This window comes from Gopherus flavomarginatus, chromosome 3, assembly GCF_025201925.1.
Source record: "Gopherus flavomarginatus isolate rGopFla2 chromosome 3, rGopFla2.mat.asm, whole genome shotgun sequence".
NCBI lineage: Eukaryota > Metazoa > Chordata > Testudines > Testudinidae > Gopherus > Gopherus flavomarginatus.
In genome coordinates, this window is record NC_066619.1 from 225,879,337 (window position 1) to 225,897,728 (window position 18,392).

The window sequence follows — 18,392 nt, forward strand, 5'->3', positions numbered from 1 at the left end:
CAGCCTATATGAAACTCCTGTTTAGTCATATACTCGAGTATTAAAACAAGCTGAATAAAACATGATTCCTAACAATTATAATGTGTTAATTTGCACACTAGAAATAGGCTTGAAGTCCAACACTCTGATTAAAAATGAAAGCTAAGTTATTCAAAGTGCTCAGCAGAGCAGTTGTTTCATACTGACAAGCTAGTCAACAAACCCTGAATAAAAAGTAAATTGCAGAAAAGAATAGATGTAGGGGGACATTACATGTGCCTGAACAAATGTATATTCAAGATATTTCAATAATGTTAGCTGCTCCATCAATTAAGCAATAATGATCACAACTCAATGTTTTTCCTAGGGATTAATAACCAATGGGGAGAATTAATGGCCCAAGGTGAACCTGAGGGCTATTAAGCCCATTAATTCCAAGAAATCCATTAGGATGGGATTTTTCGCCAGTATAACAGAACAGCATATATTCTTTCCTTTTTTCTGTTTTATTCTCCACTATATGTACACAATATGTGTGCTTTCACTTTACCTGGCCTGTCTGGAGAATCATTGTCCATAATATTATTCAGCCCGATTTGCTATTTGTTTTCTGAATCTTTCTTTTCATTTAAAACCATCATCATGCTTTTGTTACCTTATTCACAATGCCTAAGAGAAGCAATCTTCTCTGAGCAGGAAACTCAGGAATATTTGCAGAAATATTTTAAATTGATAAACAATTTCATGTGAGTGAAAGGACTAAACTGAGCCTGAAAACTGTGTTGAGTATTTAGTCCGGTGGGTGGGTCCTACCAACTATCCCTGGTCATTGCATAGGGTTATCTTAGCCTGAAAGGTTTCTAGTTACAATATAAACAAGAGAAGCAGCATTAATGGATTTATTTTAATATCTAACTTTTCCAGAAATTCCTATAGATTTTAATAAGGATTAAATCAATAAAGTTCTATGGAAGTATTATAAAATATCATACAAATAAGTAGATCATCATTTCTATAGGCTTTTTTTATCATCCAACAGTACTGAATTTGTTTCTGCTACAGTATTCATTAGGATTGTTAAATAAAGCTCTCTGGAAAGTGTATATACCATACAATTCAAAATAAAAATTCAAAACTATTTGGCCTGTATTTTATTTTGAAGAAAACAAAGTAAGCCACACAGTTAGGTTCCGAAAAGCAATCAACACAAATGTGAGAGAGTAAGAAAGGTTAGCAATTGTATATATGATTACATGTGAAATGGAGAAGTTCCATTTTTTTAAAGTATTGTTCTATGGATGAGAGCAGCAAAGTCAGGGAAAAGGGAAAAAAGGACATGGAAAATGTTGGGTGGTGAGTGGTGTTGGTGGCTTATGAGACATAGGAGGTCAGGCTAGATGACTTGGTAGTCCCTTCTGGTCTTAAATTCTCTGGTTATGTTGTAAAGGACAAGACTGAGTTGCTCTCCATGACTGCACAGGAGACTAAAGGATATAAGGTGCTCTTTACTTCCCCTGCTGTGTGGCCTTCCTTGCATTACTCTTTTGTATGCAGTGGGAATAGCAAAATCCACAGTGCAGCTACGAGACCAGAAAAAACAGTTATTTTGGTTTGCTGGCAATTAAAAAAAAATAGAAAAAAAGTCACTTTAGGGTCAAAGTAAAAATAGTCATTTCAGGTTGAATGAAAAATTTCATTTTAGCATTTTTAAAAATAAAATGGAAGGAAATTTAAAAGTCATTTTGAATGAAAAAAGTTTTGGTTTGAAAATGTCTAAACAAAATATTGTGACTTCTTTAGAATTCAACAAAACTGACGGGAATTAGTCAAACGTTTGGGTGTTGCCAGGTGTTTTTTTCCCCTGAAAAAATATTTTGGCCATAAAATTTAATCCAGCTCTAGCTACTACTTCCCCCATGCAGATGGGAAGGAAGTTTATGGAGAAGTTCGAGAGGGTGGGGAACCTTGACTCTGCTTCCCCACCTGCTTGGCCTGAGTTGGCTCTTAGCTGAGGTAATCTACTTGTGTTGCCAGCCAGAAACAGACTACTCCTCTTTCCCAGACCATTCCTGAGTCAGTGCCGCTATGTCACTCTGTACTCAAGGCTACAATCAAAGAGAATCATTATCATCCTTGTTCTTTCATCTCATCATCAATGGGAAAAGAGGGTTTTTTTAAACATATTTGGAAGAAATATCTCGTTTAATATATTTTTGCAAGTGTCCAGATTTTTCTACACATGCCAAAGACAGAAGAAAGATGCTGTGGCTGTTTAAAGATGGATTTATTTCTTCAAAATTTTCTTCCTCTCCCTCTTTCTTCTGTAGCATTTTAAGAAATGTTTGAAATATAGTGCTATGTTGTTTAACTGTTAAATATGGTTATTAGCTGTAATGTTTGTCAGTCTGTTTGGTTTGTTTGTTTGAAGGACCGTGTGCTGTAGCTGGCAGTTGGAGGTGGAGCTACTAGGAAGGTTTGAAAGCTAGAAGCCTCTGGTAATTGGCTGAGCCTTAACCAGTGGGGCTGGGCATTCACTCAGGCCAGGGCTTTATATAGCTGCGCACAAGCGACCAGGGAGCTTAGCGAACAGGAGCTGCTAACAGGGAGTTTTGCAAGGGAGTTAGGGAGGGAGGGGGCGTCCCTTGTCGGTCTCATCTGTGACCCATTGGTCCCCTGAACCCATAACCTGAGCCACATCGAAAACCTTTCTGTTTACCGCAGAGAGAAGTGGACAGGGTGCTGTAGACAGGAATTTGAGAGAGTTTGACAGAGGGAGGCTTTCAATGGTGAGGAGGACCCACAACACCTGTGCCAGCACTGCTTCTGTCTCCTCCACCTGCGCCTGTAGCCAGACAGAGCACCAAAGCATGGATGCTTTTACCCAGATTTTGGTGTGGGCTTGCAAAGACTGTAATTTGCAATTTCCACTTACTGATATCCAGGCTGGGGGTGGCATCCAATGTGAAAGGTGCCTACTGGTGGAATCTCTCAGGCAGCAGGTGGGAGAGCTACAGGAGGAGGTGGCCAGGCTGAGGAACATCCATGTCCATGAGCAATTCCTGGACAGTATCCATGTGGAGACAGCTGATGGTGCTGTCCCAGTTGACAGGACTACCGACACTCCAGTGGAGGAGGAGATACCTCAGGGTGTATCTGACACACCAGTGGAGGAGGAGGCTCAGGGTGGACACAGCCAGCTGGTTACTTCTAGCAGCAGGCGGTGCTCCACCGCTGCTGCAAACCCTCCTGTTGTGGTAAAAGATAGCCATTATGCTCTTCTTGATACAGGAGAGAAGAAATCACCCCCAACAGTTAAGGGGGTGAAGTCTCGTACTCCTAAGGCTGAGAGGTCTGCTGCCACCACTGATAAGAAACGTAGGGTAGTGGTGGTTGGAGACTCTCTGCTGAGGGGGACGGAGACACCCATCTGTCGCCCTGACCGTTCATCCCGGGAGGTATGCTGCCTGCCAGGGGCCCGTATCCGAGATGTTACAGAGGCTTTGTCGAGGATTATCCGGCCTTCGGACTACTATCCCATGCTACTCATCCATGTGGGCACAAATGATACTGCGAGGTGTGACGCTGAGCAGATCAAGAGTGACTACAGGGCTCTGGGAGTACGGGTTAAGGAGTTTGGAGCGCAGGTGGTATTCTCTTCGATTCTTCCTGTTGAAGGTAGGGGTCCGGGCAGAGACAGATGCATCGTGGAGGTGAATGCCTGGCTGCGAAGATGGTGTCGCCAGGAGGGCTTTGGCTTCCTCGACCATGGGATGCTATTTGAGGAAGGACTGCTAGGAACAGATGGCGTTCACCTTTCGAAGAGGGGAAAGGCCTTATTTGCGCACAGACTGGCTAACCTAGTAAGGAGGGCTTTAAACTAGGTTCGACGGGGACAGGTGAGCAAAGCCCACAGGTAAGTGGGGAACAAGACCTGGGAGATGGGTTGGAAACAGGAGGGAGCATGGGCTATAATGGCAGAGAGGAAGGAGGGTCAGGGCAAAGCTGGGAGGCAAGATCAAACCAGTATCTTAGATGCCTTTATACAAATGCAAGAAGTATGGGTAATAAGCAGGAAGAACTGGAAGTGCTAATAAATAAATACAACTATGACATTATTGGCATTACTGAAACTTGGTGGGATAATACACACGACTGGAATGTTGGTGTGGATGGGTATAGTTTGCTCAGGAAGGATAGACAGGGGAAAAAGGGAGGAGGTGTTGCCTTATATATTAAAAATGTACACACTTGGACTGAGGTGGAGATGGACATAGGAGACGGAAGGGTGGAGAGTCTCTGGGTTAGGCTAAAAGGGGTAAAAAACACAGGTGATGTCGTGCTGGGAGTCTACTACAGGCCACCTAATCAGGCGGAAGAGGTGGATGAGGCTTTTTTCAAACAACTAACAAAATCATCCAAAGCCCAAGATTTGGTGGTGATGGGGGACTTCAACTATCCAGATATATGTTGGGAAAATAACACCGCGGGGCACAGACGATCCAATAAGTTCCTGGACTGCATTGCAGACAACTTTTTATTGCAGAAAGTTGAAAAAGCTACTAGGGGGGAAGCTGTTCTAGACTTGATTTTAACAAATAGGGAGGAACTTGTTGAGAATTTGAAAGTAGAAGGAAGCTTGGGTGAAAGTGATCATGAAATCATAGAATTTGCAATTCTAAGGAAGGGTAGAAGGGAGTACAGCAGAATAGAGACAATGGATTTCAGGAAGGCGGATTTTGGTAAGCTCAGAGAGCTGATAGGCAAGGTCCCATGGGAATTAAGACTGAGAGGAAAAACAACTGAGGAAAGTTGGCAGTTTTTCAAAGGGACGCTATTAAGGGCCCAAAAGCAAGTTATTCCAATGGTTAGGAAAGATAGAAAATGTGGCAAAAGACCACCTTGGCTTACCCTTGAGATCTTGCGTGACCTACAAAATAAAAAGGCGTCATATAAAAAATGGAAACTAGGTCAGATCACGAAGGATGAATATAGGCAAATAACACAGGAATGCAGAGGCAAGATTAGGAAAGCAAAGGCACAAAATGAACTCAAACTAGCTATGGGAATAAAGGGAAACAAGAAGACTTTTTATCAATACATTAGAAGCAAGAGGAAGACCAAGGACAGGGTAGGCCCACTGCTCAATGAGGAGGGGGAAACAGTAAAGGGAGACTTGGAAATGGCAGAGATGCTTAATGACTTCTTTGTTTCGGTCTTCACTGAGAAGTCTGAAGGAATGTCTAGTATAGTGAATGCTTACGGGAAGAGGGTAGGTTTAGAAGAGAAAATAAGGAAAGAGCAAGTAAAACATCACTTAGAAAAGTTAGATGCCTGCAAGTCACCAGGGCCTGATGAAATGCATCCTAGAATACTCAAGGAGTTAATAGAGGAGGTATCTGAGCCTCTAGCTATTATCTTTGGGAAATCATGGGAGACGGGGGAGATTCCAGAAGACTGGAAGGGGGCAAATATAGTGCCCATCTATAAAAAGGGAAATAAAAACAACCCAGGAAACTACAGACCAGTTAGTTTAACTTCTGTGCCAGGGAAGATAATGGAGCAGGTAATCAAAGAAATCATCTGCAAACACTTGGAAGGTGGTAAGGTGATAGGGAATAGCCAGCATGGATTTGTAAAGAACAAATCGTGTCAAACTAATCTCATAACGTTCTTTGATAGGATAACGAGCCTTGTGGATAAGGGAGAAGCGGTGGATGTGATATACCTAGACTTTAGTAAGGCATTTGATACGGTCTCTCATGATATTCTTATAGATAAGCTAGGAAAGTACAATTTAGATGGAGCTACTATAAGGTGGGTGCATAACTGGCTGGATAACCGTACTCAAAGAGTAGTTGTTAATGGCTCCCAATCCTGCTGGAAAGGTATAACAAGTGGGGTTCCGCAGGGTTCTGTTTTGGGACCGGTTTTGTTCAATATCTTCATCAACGATTTAGATGTTGGCATAGAAAGTACGCTTATTAAGTTTGCGGACGATACCAAACTGGGAGGGATTGCAACTGCTTTGGAGGATAGGGTCAAAATTCAAAATGATCTGGACAAGTTGGAGAAATGGTCTGAGGTAAACAGGATGAAGTTCAATAAAGATAAATGCAAAGTGCTCCACTTAGGAAGGAACAATCAGTTTCACACATACAGAATGGGAAGAGACTGTCTAGGAAGGAGTATGGCAGAAAGAGATCTAGGGGTCGTAGTGGACCATAAGCTTAATATGAGTCAACAGTGTGATACTGTTGCAAAAAAAGCAAACATGATTCTGGGATGCATTAACAGGTGTGTTGTAAACAAGACACGAGAAGTCATTCTTCCGCTTTACTCTGCGCTGGTTAGGCCTCAACTGGAGTATTGTGTCCAGTTCTGGGCACCGCATTTCAAGAAAGATGTGGAGAAATTGGAGAGGGTCCAGAGAAGAGCAACAAGAATGATTAAAGGTCTTGAGAACATGACCTATGAAGGAAGGCTGAAGGAATTGGGTTTGTTTAGTTTGGAAAAGAGAAGACTGAGAGGGGACATGATAGCAGTTTTCAGGTATCTAAAAGGGTGTCATCAGGAGGAGGGAGAAAACTTGTTCACCTTAGCCTCCAATGATAGAACAACAAACAATGGGCTTAAACTGCAGCAAGGGAGATTTAGGTTGGACATTAGGAAAAAGTTCCTAACTGTCAGGGTAGTTAAACACTGGAATAGATTGCCTAGGGAAGTTGTGGAATCTCCATCTCTGGAGATATTTAAGAGTAGGTTAGATAAATGTCTATTAGGGATGGTCTAGACAGTATTTGGTCCTGCCATGAGGGCAGGGGACTGGACTCGATGACCTCTCGAGGTCCCTTCCAGTCCTAGAGTCTATGAGTCTATGAGTCTATGTCTGATTCTAGTTGTTTGAATTTAATGTATCTGCTTGTGATGGTCAACTTTTTCATTCTCTCTTTTTCCTTAAAATGACATCTTTAATTTTGAGACTATTTGGATATGATTATGATAGATGCTTGTATAGCTTATGTTGATTTTTTTTCTTGTGGTTCTGATTCACCATAACTTTGCAATGATAAATACCAGTACAGTAAAAAATCCAGAATAATCAGACAGTGTCACAAAAGCTGCTAGCAGCACACTACACTTGTATGATTTATGATCCTCAGTCTAGTATCTCACCATATTTAATAGATTTTATCCTCACAGAACACTATGAGGAGGGAAGGACTGTCTGCATTTCACAGGTGGGGATCTGAGGCAAGTATCCAATCAAGGTCACACAGAGAGAGCCTGTGGCTAAGTGCAGAAATGAACCCATCTCTTGTGAGTCCCAATCCAGAGCCCTATGCATTAGACTGTCCTTCCTACTGTCAAGTCAATGAGAAGCCCAGACACGGTAACTAGAGAATTGCAGCTGGCAAATTTCAGCAGTGAGTACAAGCTATTACAAAGTGTCAGAAAAAGAAACAAACTTTCAGACAGCTACTCTATTACTGGTGATTTAAAAAATGAATTTTAACAAGCAGGGGTTCGGCACTCAGCGGATAGCCGATGTATAACTTTGTAACCAAGAACTTGTGAACTTAGAACAAAACTATTAATAGTCTTGTATTTTTCCATCACTTTCTCCACTCTGAATAGAATCACAGAATCATAGAAGATTAGGGTTGGAAGGGACCTCAGAAGGTCATCTAGTCCAACTCCCTACTCAAAGCAGGATCAATTCCAATAATCACTAATACCTGTGGCCTGACCGAGTATGGCTGTTCTTATGTTCTAAAACAACAATCACTAATACCGGTTTGGCACAAAAAAAATTCACTCAGTTCAAATCACAAGGGATTTTGTGCTTGTTAGAATGGACAGGAAAAACTTGATGAGAAGAGTTCAGTTGGACTGTTCAGTTAACCCACTATCACATGCTGTCTTTCCCAGCATGTTTGTTGTTGTCTCCTTTAGGCACAGGAAGATGAGAAAAACTGCGTGTACTTCCAGAGTAATTAAGTGCAAAGGTCTCTCCATCTGTGAATATTTCTCCTGTGCCACTTTGAGAAGCAAATGCCCCCTATTCCCTCAGCCAGGAAGCTGGCATTTGCTGAGATGTGAAATCATGTAGGTTCCTTCCAACTGTTTTGCCCAAACCAACCACCTGCAAAGAAACTCCTTCATGGCCCTAAGAATTTGGAAGAGTCCCAAGAACTACCTGACACTTGGATGATTTCTATAAGGAAGTGTTGAAATGTTTGGGTGTGTGGATGTGGGACTAGATTGTGGCATGAAACCAGAAGTCTTATGGACACACAAGACTTGGACAGAGATATTGTGGCTGCCTTAGATTCAGCTCATAGTAGATCCAAGCTTTGTGATCTTTGCAAGGGATAGAATTATTTTCTCCTCTGCAGTGTCTCTGTCTGTACCCTGGTGTATGAGGGCTTGTCTACATTTGAAACACTACTGTGGTGCAGCTGCAGATGTGCCGCTGTAACTCTTCAGTGTAGACGTTACATACACAGATGGGAGGGGGGCGGTCCTCCCATCAGTAATCCACCTCCTCAAGAGGCAGAAGTTGACAGAAGAATTCTTCCATTGACCTAGTGCAATTTACATGGGGAATTAGCTTGGCTTAACTACATTGCTGGGAGGAGAGGGATATTTTTCACACCCTTGAGCTATGTAGCTGAGTCAATCTAATTTTCTACGGTAGACCAGCCCTCTGTCTCTGAAGGGATTAGGTAGTTACCTTGGTTCATGAACAGACCAAAGTTCCGAAAAATTGCAGGAAAGCAATTGTGGAAGCATTTTTCTCAGATAAGTCCTGGCCTTCTGAAGGGCCATAGCAAATTACAAATAATTTCTTTCATTAATTAATCACACAGATTGTTCATGAGCAGTCCATATGCATATATCATTCATCAGGTGCTCTTAAATGAACACATTTATAAGAATCGACACTGGCTTGTGTCATTATTTATACCCATTCCTCGGTAATGGGTTGCAGACGGACCCGTTCACCATCTGTACTGGTGTTAAGCAGGGCTGTGTTATTGCTCCAATCCTTTTTTCCATCTATCTTGCCATGATGCTGTTTCTTATTCATGACCACCTTTTTTCTGGAATTGGGATTGAGTATTGCATGGATGGCCAGCTCTTCAACCTAAGGCATCTTCATTCTAAAACTAAGGTCTGTTTTTACTGACCTTCAGTATATTGACAACTGTGCTATCCTTGTGCATACCAAAGCTGACTTGTAATCCACCCTAGATCTTTTCTCAGGCACCTATCATACCCTGGGAATTTCCCTCAACATTGGAAAGATGAAGATGCTCCACCAGCCTGCCCATAAACTGTCAATAGTGGTGAACCCCTGCAAAACATTGAGCAATTCCCTTATTTTGGTAGCCACCTTTCCCAGACACTCAATCTTGATTGAACAGAGGACCTGTTGTGCCAGTGCATCCTTCAGAAAGTTGCTTTGATGTGTGTCTTTATTGGCAGTGATATGTGAATGGAAACTAAGATCCTGGTCTACAGTACAGTAGTCATTCCCACTCTTCTTTAAGGGTGCATAGAATCATAGAATATCAGGGTTGGAAGAGACCTCAAAAGGTCATCTAGTCCAACCCCCTGCTCATAGCAGGACCAAGCCCAACTAAATCACCCCAGCCAGGGCTTTGTCAAGCCAGGCCTTAAAAACCCCATAAGGATGGATATTCCACCACCTCCCTAGATAACCCATTCCAGTGCTTCATCATCATCCTAGTGAAATAGTTTTTTCCTAATTTCCAACCTAGACCTCCCTCACTGCAACTTGAGACCATTGCTCCTTGTTCTGTTATCTGCCACCACTGAGAACAGCCAAGCTCCATCCTCTTTGAAACCCTCAAATTCCCAATTCCCTCAGCCTCTCCTTGTAAGTCATGTGCTCCAGCCCTGTAATAATTTTTGTTGCCCTCCACTGGACTCTCTCCAATTTGTCCACATCCTTTCTGTAGCGGGCGACCCAAAACTGGATGCGATACTCCAGATGTGGCCTCACCAATGCCAAATAGAGAGGAATAATCACTTCCCTTAATCTGCTGGCAATGCCGAAGCTGTCTTAAGCATCTGGAGTGGTGCCATCAGCACTACCTAAAGAAGAGTCTCCATATCAGATGGGAAGATCTTCACACTAATGCCGGCATTCTCTCTGCATCTAACATCATGAGTGTTGAGGTGCAGATTATGAAACATCAACTTTGCTGGGCTGGCCACTGTGTGTGGATGGCTGATACTCATTTTTTGAAGCAAGGCCTCTCTTTTTAAATTAGTCCTGGTAAAAGGACTCTCTGGGGACAAGGGAAACACTACAAGGACACTCTGAAAGTATGTCTGAAGAAGGGAGGCATTCACCCTATAGGTTGGGAAGAGCTGGCTGGCAATACACTGCAATGACATCACATGATATGTCAAGCCTCAGCCTGTTTTGAACAGAATTGCCTTCTCAAGAGGCTGAGAAATGGCAGAGGAGGAAGGAAAGCGTACAGCATCCTGGCTAGCAGTTGTGCTTTCTCCAAGCAACCACCTGTCACATATGTGGAAAAACCTGTAAAGCACGGACTGGGATCTTCAGTCATCTTGTCTCATCAATGACAATAGCCCCCGCCCCCAGAAGACATCATCCTCATATTGAGGGATAGCCATGAGAGAGCAGAGTAGGTGTAGTATGTGACCATTGTCATACTGTGCTGTGTTGCACTCACATTCACAGGTGTAAATGACAAAGCAAGCAACAAGGCAATAGATAATGAGACTTCAAGTCTCTTCACAGGTAATTCACAGGTATACATATAATATAATGTATTATATTATATATAATATAAGAAGCTAAATCCATTACATCCATTGCATCCTGAAAATGGTTTGCCAGAGGAGAGAGAGCTTTTCAGTTGATAGTTAGGAGAGCAAGACAACACTGACAGTCACTGGAACCTCAACAATGTATAATTCAGAAAAGTTTTGTAGAGCAAATGTCTGAAATGTTTCCTTGATTCGGACCAGTTCTCTAAACCTCTTCAGAGTTATTCATTATTATTACTTCATGTTTTCTGCTTATTTTCACTATTTTTTTCACTTTTCTCCATTGATAGTCATGAGATGCTGGGGGGAGGGGGGTAGTTGTTTTGTTTTTTTATGTGGACATTTATTCTGAGTTCTTGCTATTAAATCTGTTGACAGAGGATGTGGAAAAAGCTAATGTAATCAATGCTTTTTTTGCCTCTGTCTTCACGAAAAAGGCCAGCTCCCAGATTACTGCACTGGGCAGCACAGTATGGTGAGTATGTGATCAGTCATCTGTGGAGAAAGAAGTGGTTCAGGACTATTTAGAATTGCTGGATGAGCACAAGTCCATGGGGCCGGATGCACTGCATCCGAGAGTGCTAAAGGAGGTGGCGAATGTGGTTGCAGAGCCATTGGCCATTTTCTTTGAAAACTTATGGCAATCAGGGGAGGTCCCAGATGACTGGAAAAAGGCTAATGTAGTGCCCATCTTTAAAAAAGGAAAGAAGGAGGATCCAGGGAACTACAGGCCAGTCAGCCTCACCTCAGTCCCTGGAAAAATCATGGAGCAGGTCCTCAAGGAATCAATTCTAAAGCACTTAGAGGAGAGGAAAGTGATCAGGAACAGTCAGCATGGATTCACTAAGGGGGTAAGTCATGCCTGAATAACCTAATTGCCTTCTATGAGGAGATAACTGGCTCTGCGTATGAGGGGAAAGCAGTGGATGTGTTATTCCTTGACTTTAGCAAAGCTTTTGATACGGTCTTCCACAATATTCTTGCCATCAAGTTAAAGAGGTATGAGCTGGATGAATGGACTTTAAGGTGGATAGAAAACTGGCTTGCTTGTCCGGATCAACGTTCTGCAGAAAAGGACCTAGGTGTTACAGTGGACGAGAAGCTGGATATGAGTCAACAGAGTGCCCAAGAAGGCTAACAGCATTTTGGGCTGTATAAGTAGGAGCATTGCCAGCAGATTGAGTGAAGTGATCATTCCCCTCTATTCAGCACTGGTGAGGCCTCATCTGCTGTTTTAGAACATAAGAACAGCCATAACGGGTCAGATCAAAGGTCCATCTAGCTCAGTATCTTGTCTTCTGACCAGGGGCAATGCCAGGTGTTCCAGAGGGAATGAACGGAACCAGTAATCATCAAGTGATCCATCCTTGTTGCCCATTCCCAACTTCTGGCAAACAGAGGCTAAACAAAAAACAACCAACCAACCAAACTGTCTTCTGTACTCAAAGTATTGACTAATGTTTTGTCTTTTCAGTGGATAAATGACTCTTTTACCCCTTCCTCAATGAAATCTTCATTGTTCTTTAGGATTCTAAGAATTAAAGAATGAAATGAATTCTCTTCAGCTCAACACCAGTACTTGTGGAAAATTATGTGTATACCTCTGACTGAGAGGTGACTTATTGTAGGAAAAACAGAACAAAAATAGTGTCTTAATTTTCTATAGAGGAAAACAAGACAAGTAGACAAACACACAGATCATATAAGCAACTGCCACCACTCAGTGATGAATAGTATATGTATTTCCTCCTAGTCTCCCATGAAGCATAGAACTAAATACAAAAATACCTCATTCTTCAGTGATAACCAACCATTTGTAAGGCCCAGGGGGAAAAGAAAAGGAAAGAAAAAAGGAATTCATACTTCAAATATTACTGTCTGGCCTCTCAAACTCTGTCTAGTTTGTTTCTCCCCCTACATACACACACTCTACTCAGCTTTCAAACCTTTAATGTTACTCAGAATATTTCTTCACTGCTTCCATAGATGCTGCACATTCTTCTGCTGCATATGCTTTTAAGTAGAGGTCAGCGGCAGATCATCTTTGGAATAAGATTTTGTCATTCTGGCCAAAGAAATACATTTAGGACAGAAGGTTAACTGTTGACTTTGCTTACACCAATTTTCCTACCAAGTTATTAGCAGTCGAGAAGTAGAACCACTACAACTGATTTTAATATCATAGCATAAAAGTAACCCTATGGGGAACACATAGAAAAACAAAACAAACCACAATCACAAAAGAAAGGAAGAAAAGAGTTTTGCTGCTGGGAAAACCATAATTTTGATACTTTGTGGAACCATCAAATTAGACTTGGTACCTGACATTGACTTGACAGAGTTGCTTCTATACTCTTTCTTAGAAGAACTGAAGGTAATATATTTGTTCTATCCTTTGTCAAGAACCAGGATGTGGGTGGTCAGACCTAGTGGTTGGAACAGGAGCCAATAAGCAGAGCCAAAAGGTCAGAACCACAGTCAGGAACTGAAGCCAATGGTCAGAGACAGTGTCCAAAAACTAGTAACTTGGGTCAGAGGTGAAGTCAGAAACCAAAGCCGGAAACCTGAACCAGAGTTAGGAAGCAAGGGTAAAGCAGACTGGGCAGGGCAGCACAGGATCAAGGCTAGAAGCAAGGCAGAAACAGGAGACATCACAATTGCAGGCATGTTCGTTGAGCACCTAGAAATAGAATAGAATAGAATATCAGGGTTGGAAGGGACCACAGAAGGTCATTTAGTCCAACCCCCTGCTCAAAGCAGGACCAATCCCCAAGTCAGTTGTTGATGTTGGGTTTAAGAACAGGACTGCTGACTTCTTTGATCAATGAGGTAAAGTGCTCAATTAGGCAGCATTGCTGTGTCTCAGCTATGGTCATAGGCTGTCAGAGACTGGGTAGACAAAGCTGAAAGTCTTCATTCCCGACATCCCTGGAGAAAAAGAATCATCTGCTTCTTTTTGTAGCACCCCTTGCTAACAACGTGAATTTGGAGAGATGCCAGCTTCAAAGAAAGCTGATAACTCAGTCTGCTTAACTAGTGCTGTTAGAAAATGGCATTTTAGGGGCCTGTGATTCCAAAAGCAAGATTCAGGTCAAAATCTTCAGGTCTTCAAATTAAAATGAAAATTGTGAAAAGAAGCAGATTTTGTGTTTTACCCCTCCATGAAGTAGGTAGAGAAATAAGTCCTTCTCATGCTGGTTAGTCTAACAGACACTCATTGCCTCTCCTTTCATAACTTAGACATTTGCCTAATTGTTTCTTTTCATGTATCTTTCAAATATTGCTCATTTCATATTTGCAGTGAATTGCCTGGGTATTATTGTTTGAATGATGAAGGATTTAATAGTACATGAACTATTTGCATAGCATTAATTTGCCATGAAACCTCTTCATTTGCCAATACCTCAGTACACTATGAGTACAATTACCATTTCTGGCCTGCTCTGTTTCCAGGCTGCTAAGAGTCAAAATCCGGAAACAGCAACCTGCACTGACAGATAGAGGACTTCATGATGCTAAATGGTCACTTTGACCCCTGAGGCATAAAATTATAGTTTTTGCATCAGAAGTCCCATAGTGAAGGAGGAAGTTTGGGTAGGCTCTAAAAATATGCATATTTTTGGCTCAGACAGCTAGTAATGGAGCACTATGGGATACCTGGCCAGGTGCAAAACTGGTTGGAAACTCCATTCCCAGAGAGTAGTTATCAGTGGTTCACAGTCATGCTGGAAGGGCGTAATGAGTGGGGTCACACAGGGATTAGTTCTGGGTCTGGTTTTGTGAAATATCTTCCTTCATCAATGATTTAGATAATGGCATAGAAAGTACACTTATAAAGTTTGTGGATAATACCAAGCTAGGAGGGGTTGCAAGTTCTTTGGAAGATAAGATTAAAATTCAAAATGATCTGGACAAAATGGAGAAATGGTCCGAAGTAAATAGGATGAAATTCACTAAGAACAAATGCAAAGTACTCCGTTTAGGAAGGAACAATCATTTGCACACATACAAAATGGGAAGTGACTGTCTGGGAAGGAATACTGCAGAAAGCAATCTTGGGGGTTGTCATAAACAGATAAGTAAGAGTTAATAGAACAGAAGTACTTCATATCTCTTTTGCCTGTAAAGGGTTCACAAAATCAGTGAGCCTGGCTGTCACCTGACCAGAGGACCAATCAGGGGACAGGATACTTTCAAATCTTGAAGAAGGGAAGTTTTGTGTGTGCTGTTAGTTTTTGGTTGTTGTTCACTCTGGGGGCTCAGAGGGACCAGATGTGCAACCAGGTTTCTCTCCAATCTCTCTGATACAGGCTCTTATAAGTTCAGACTAGTGAGTACTAGGTAGATAAAGCGAGTTAGGCTTATGTTTGTTTTCTTTATTTGCAAATGTGTATTTGGCCGGAAGGAGTTCAAATTTGTATTTTGCTGAAAGGATTTTAATTTGTACTTGTATACTTAGGCTGGGAGGGTATTCCCAGTGTCTATAGCTAAAAGACCCTGTACCTATTCCATTTTAAATTTACAAAGGTAATTTTTACTGTTTTTTCTTTCTTTAATTAAAAGCTTTTCTTGTTTAAGAACCTGATTGTTTTTTTATTCTGGTGAGACCCCAGGGGGCTGGGTCTGGATCCACCAGGGAATTGGTGGGGAGAAAAGAGGGAAAGGGGAGAGAAAGGTTATTTTCTCTCTGTGTTAGGATTACTTTCTTTCTCAGGGAGAGTCTGGGAGGGGGAGAGAGAAGGAGGGGGGAAGGTGGATTTTCCTCTCTGTTTCAAGATTCAAGGAGTTTGAATCACAGTGATCCTCCAGGGTGACCCTGGGAGGGGAAGCCTGGGAGAGGCAATGGTGAGGGAAAGGGTTTACTTTCCTTGTGTTAAGATCCAGAGGGTCTGGGTCTTGGGGGTCCCTGGGCAAGGTTTTGGGGGGACCAGAGTGTACCAGGCACTGGAATTCCTGGTTGGTGGCTGCGCTACAAGTACTAAGCTGGCAATTGAGCTTAGAGGAATTCATGCTGGTACCCCATCTTTTGGACGGTAAGGTTCAGAGTGGGGAATTATACCATGACAAGGGTGATAGTGGACCACAAGCTAAATATGAATCAACAGTGTAACACTATTGCAAAAAAAGCAAACGTCATTCTGGGATGTATTTGCAGGAGTGTTGCAAACAAGACATGAGAAGTAATTCTTCCACTCTATTTTGAACTAATAGTCCTCAACTGGAGTATTGTGTCCAGTTCTGGGCCCCACATTTCAGGAAAGATGTGGACAAATTGGAGGAAGTCCAGAGGAGAGCAAAAAAAAAATGATTAAAGTTCTAGAAAACATGACCTATGAGGGAAGATTGAAAAAATTGGGTTTGTTTAGTTTGGAAAAGAGAAGACTGAGAAGGGACATGAAAACAGTTTTCAAATATGTAAAAGACTGTTACAAGGAGGATGGAGAAGAATTGTTCTTCTTAAACTCTGAGGATAGGACAAGAAGAAATGGGCTTAAATTGCAGGAAGGGAGGTTTAGGTTGAACATTAGGAAAAACTTCTAACTATCAGGACGGTTAAGCACTGGAATAAATTGCCTACGGAGGTTGCGGAATCTCCATCATTGGAGATTTTTAAGAGCAAGCTAGACAGACACCTACCAGGGATGATCTAGAAAATATTTAGTCCTGCCATGAGTGCAGGGTACTGGACTAGATGACCTCTCAAGATTCCTTCCAGTTCCATGATTCTATGATATGTCACAATGCACTGCTAAGTGGAAGAGTATTTTGGTGACACCTGTGCATGTCAGAGTGTAGCTGGCCTTTAAGATCTGGCCTATGTTTAATTTTCTTTTTCTTTTTCAATGACAGCAGGATCCCTGCACTTCTTATATTGAAATAATTATGTCTTCTGGTTATCATATTTCTCCAGCTTTGCTGTAGCTAAAAAAAAGTGCACATCAAAGTCTAAATCCTGAAAACACATAATCTAGATCATTTCTCATTTTGTACTGCCAGCATTTAGGCTATTTGCTTGTAATGACAAAATGATCAATTTTTGTTCAGACAATTTTAATTTTGACTTTTTAAAAAAACTTTGTCTACTCATGAAAATTACATTTTCATAAAAACAAAAGGTAAAAAGGGTAGGAAATTAAATGACCATTTTCCCTCACTGTACAGTACAACAGATATGTAAATCGCTATAATGAAAACCAGTCATTAATAGCTCTGAACTATTAACTGGCTAATAGTGTTTTAAATAGCAATGGAGAAAAGACTTGGGGACCATTCCTCTAAATGTAGTCTCCTGTTGGTATTTTATGCAAAGCACTATTAGTTATGCCTTGAAGAGCTAATAGGCATTCACCACCAATTTCAGTACATTAGTTTGAATATGCTAAATGTTAAGCAACCTACTTCTTGTTAATACAAATGGAGCAAATAACAACTGTAAATACTAGAGGAGATACAGTAGAGGAAAAAATACAAGTATCTCAGAATAGGTATGGTAATGCTCTTAAACCATGGGTAGTTCTTTTATTTCTCTGCTTAATAAATAACTAGGATGTATCTAATGCAGGACTTTAATGTTCTGCATTAAATGCATATCTGCTTGGACCCCACCTAAAACTTTTGTATAGTGAGAACTGGTTTAATCTCATGCAAAATAATGGCAGCAGTGTGTACATGATTGGGCAGCCATGGCCACATACTGAAATTTTGTGCTGAAGCAGCACAAAAAAGTGTTATTTTTCTTGCCATGGTCCAGCCTCTTGGCTTTTCCCATTCTTCTCCATATTTGTGTTTGCCTGTGTTTCCCGAAAAGAAGTAGTTCAATAGGTTTCTTATGGCTGTATGTCTTAGAGGGAAAGCACAGAAGCCTGAGATACTTCTCAATTCAAGACTGCAAAGATGACAAATTAGACCTCTTAGATGCAGGAATACCAAGCAAGCTGATTCATTGGCTTGAAGGGGACTAGTCAGAGGCTAGCATGAGGTGCTATCTCCCACCCAGGGCTCTTGCAGTGTCTTTCTTTAGCAATGAAGACTCATGAAAGACTTGAAAAAAGTGCCTTGGAAAGAGATCTCAAGAAGTGTCTATAAAACGCCCTAATCTTGTAAGTCCAAATCCTTTTGTGTCCATAAACTGCTCCCACTCTCTCACTGAGAATCTCTAAAGCTCAGAGCCTGTAACTTATGGCCATTTATTTTGGTATGTAACAGTGCCTGTTGGCTCCTGCTTCTGTCCTGGTCCAACACCATTATTTACAAAGGGATTCCCACCATCTTCATAACATATACAGCTTCTGTAACAAGCAGGGGAGCATAATCAATCTCAGTCACTCACATACATGCATTCACACACTCCCTGCCTGCTTCTCCTCTTTCCCCTTCTTTTCTCTGCCTATTTAGGGTTCTGGCTAATGGTTTAATTAGCCTTTCTGCCTTGCCCCACCCACAAATTAGGCACAGTTCTGCTTAGTCAGCTCCATTGTGACTTGCTTGATTGGAGCTGCTGTGAACAGAGTGCTGACTCAGCCTTTCTTGCCTGTCACTGTCATAGGGCACTTTTATGTTAATATTGTGTCAAGGAGGTTTTG

At 41.7% G+C, this 18,392-nt stretch overlaps 1 protein-coding gene across 1 annotated transcript in view; it reads left to right on the forward strand.

Moving 5' to 3' along the window:
* Positions 1 to 5,449, forward strand: part of LOC127048294 (uncharacterized) — a 991,921-nt gene extending 986,472 nt beyond the window's left edge. Inside the window, exon 2 of the mRNA XM_050948001.1 lies at positions 5,372 to 5,449. The gene's annotated coding sequence lies outside the window, so the exon portion shown is untranslated. The remainder of the gene's footprint in view (positions 1 to 5,371) is intronic.
* Positions 5,450 to 18,392: the final 12,943 nt, after the last annotated feature.